We start from the raw sequence: 3469 nt of genomic DNA on the forward strand, positions 1-3469 counted from the left end.
CCGAAATCATTCATGGCCCCTGGACCGGACGCAGCGCAGTACGCCACACAAGCAGAGCAGATGCATGGCTCGCCGGCTGCCATCGAGAGAGAGGAGGAGGGCGGCGGCGAGTGCTGTCGGCGACACGGACACGGCGGCCGTGCCGCAGGCACGGACAGCAACCCGTCGGACGGGACAAGGAGAAACGAGTGCCCAGTCTACCCGGGCTGGGCTACTGCAGCCACCACAGGCAGGACCAGCCTCGCGTCGACCCAGCGCTAGTGGCGCTAGTGGTAGCGGCAGCTGGGTGCGCGGGAAATGAGACGGACGGAGGGGCGCCGACACTTGGCGTGGGGCGGCAGGGCGCCGCCCGGTTTAACTCGCTGGCCGCCGCAGATGCACCGATGGCGGGGAGTGCTTGCGCGGCGCCTGCCTGGATGGCCGTGGCCAGCTGGCATCTGCGCATCTGGCAGTCCCAGTCACGCTCCGCTCGTGGCTGGCTGGCGCCGCTCCCACTGCCTTCGCTTCCTCCCATTCAATCGCGACATCTCTCTGCCGGAGTGCCCCCGTCTCGTAGTACGAGTGCATTCATTCTTAATCCATCCATCCATGGCTCCGATCCGCCCGAGCCCCGAGGCGGGCGGGCAGCTGGGCCGACTGACACCGCTGACGTAGGCCTGGTACGATCCTCGCGATAGAATACGTGGCGCTGCCAGCGGATCGCATCGCATGGAGCCCTGATCTATGCGCCGGCCAACGCAACGCTGGCACACACGCACAAAACCCAGAGTTTCTGACAACATCTAGGAGCATTTTGCCAATCAAAAAAGAAAGAAAGAAAAAATAACTGTGATTAACTAGTGGATAGCATTTTACAAACAATTTGCAAAGTCCCGATCGACTGAGACTTCGATGCTATAGTCCTTAGATTTTGCACGGAGATTCGTATAATTTTTTTCTTTTCAGTTTTTTTCTTTCTTCTTTTTATACTATACCACTTTTTTCGAAAAGGGGTAACCCCGGCCTCCGCATCAGAGCGATGCATACGGCCATATTATATCACTTGACTGAGACTTGGTTAAGTCTCAGTCGACTGAGACGTAGCCATACCCACAAATCAAGAATCAAAGAGCACTAGTAGCGGACAGTGTTACTCGCGTCAAGATTGCTGTTGCCGCAGAAAAATCCAGCACTCTGAAAAGTAAAAAGAAAAAGAAAAGGTAAAGTAAAGATGAAAGCAATAGGAATGAACACCAGCTAGGTCAGGTCATGAGACAGACCGGCTAGCTCACACATAACAATGCACCGGGTGGCCAATTTACATCATGCAAATTGCAGCATGAGTGGTCAATTATCCTCCCCTCTTTTCTTTCTGTCCATGGAGCGATGACCGTCGCACCCAGCACCAAGCAAACAGTAAACCTTTCTCCACATTCCCTGCTTTCATAAACAAACTACTAAAAAGTTCGCTAATAATTCTTCGACACGCTCGTCCCTGCCTCCAAGCACCTGTCGCCTAAAGCCAAATCGCATCTCATAATAACCCAGGAAAAAACACATGCAAACTCCTGGCCACCACATATCGGCGCCCTTTTTTCCAACGACGAGTTAAATTAAACACCCATTCAAATCAGGTCGGGTCGACGCCACGATTTGATCCGCGCGCATCGATCCAGGATCAGCCCGAAAGCAAGGGCCGATCCAACTCCGACGGTTTTTAAAAATTCCCAAAGCGGGGCGCATGGAATCGCCGGCCAGTGGAGGGGCCACTCAGACACATGATTAATTAACTAACCATTCCTTGGATTAATTAGTGCGTGATAATTTAATTAGCAGGTCAAGATTGGCTTCTTTATTTCTCCCTGTCTGGGGCTCGGCATCTGATGGGGATCAAAGATGCCCATACAAAAAGGCCTCAACTTGGGGAGGGAGAGGTGGGCACTATGCTGGCACTAGCTGCTACCACTGCTAGATCTCTGTGTTGATCTCGGTTTCACTTGTTAAATCTGGGGTCTAGCAATTAGTAGTTTGCTGCTGTGCTGCTCCATCACCAGTGGATGATGGACACATTGTTTAGAGGGACAGAGATGGGTGCCATGCCATGCCATGGAGGGTGGCCACTTTTGGGCACAGGGCAAGTTGGGCTGGTTGCGCTTTGGGGCGTGACACAATCATGTGTTGCTTGCCCTACATCTTGCAAGGAGCCATCACAGCAGAAACTAATTTCTACCCACGGACACTTATTTTGGAACGGAGGGAGTACTTGCAAGCAAACCACACTGGTAAAATCAATATACTGTATTTTCTTTGTGTGTTTGAGGTAAACGGGAGACGGGAAAAATGACAGCAGTCTGCCAAGTTGTTTAAACATCGATATCATGCGTGACAAGAGAAAGGGCAGGAGAAAGAAACACGACGGGGCGACATGCCATCCAAGCCATCTCGTTTCGATTGGGATCGTTTCCTACTACATGTATTTGACATGTCTCCATAAAGATATCTAGCGATATGGACCCTAAACAAGAGGAAACTAAGAGCCGAAATAAAACCCTCGCCGATCTTTTCTTGGAATCTCTTGCGTTTTATATATAACAAAAGGCGTGCATCATACCTAATTAAACGTACTTTTTGGCGCTATTATTGATAACTATATTTCACATGAGTTCTCCAAACACATACTCCCATTATTTGTTATTGTTATCCCGGTAAGGTTTGCTGTTACAAACCATTTCATTTCAACAATAAAATACGGTTGCTTGTGCTCAGGGCCGGCCCTGGGGCATGAGCAGGGGGGCGACGGCCCAGGGCCCAGCCCAGGGAGGGCCCCATGATGTAGTGCACATATATAATATTTCTGTCGTAATATGGCATTGTCCAACAATTATTATGTTTAAGTTTATGTACCACGCACGCACATACATATATATGATCTTAAGACATAGGGGTACATGGCATCGAATTCGCCTAGGGCCTCCCGAAACACAGGGCCGGCCCTGCTTGTGCTCCATGATTTGCCTTCGAGATAAACAAGACGGAAGCATATCCAAAACTCCCATAATATAAGGAAAGAAAACACACACACCCAAAAAAGGAGGGCACCCAACCTCCAAAGTTTCAGCATGAAATTTGTTTTAATTTTTTTTCACAAGGCACACTTGTGAGCCAACACACGCACACTAACCAACCACCGGACGTCCACGCCTCTCATATCGGGCAAAACTAGCAATCAAGCTTATATTTATTTCGATGATATATAGATATATCTTATCCAGGCCACATCAAGAGAATAATAAATATGTGAAATGAATAACTAGGAAAGCTCCAACCGTATTATTTCCACTAATAAATCATTTATTCTTAGTTAATTAATTAAATGAAAACCCCGGAGAAGAGAAGATGTGGCATATCCCATTCTCTTTTTTTTTTCGGTGCCCCCCTGCCCCTGACATCTGAATAAAATCCACCACTCCAACGCCCCCCCGCTCTGCAT

Source organism: Triticum dicoccoides, chromosome 3A, assembly GCF_002162155.2.
Source record: "Triticum dicoccoides isolate Atlit2015 ecotype Zavitan chromosome 3A, WEW_v2.0, whole genome shotgun sequence".
NCBI lineage: Eukaryota > Viridiplantae > Streptophyta > Magnoliopsida > Poales > Poaceae > Triticum > Triticum dicoccoides.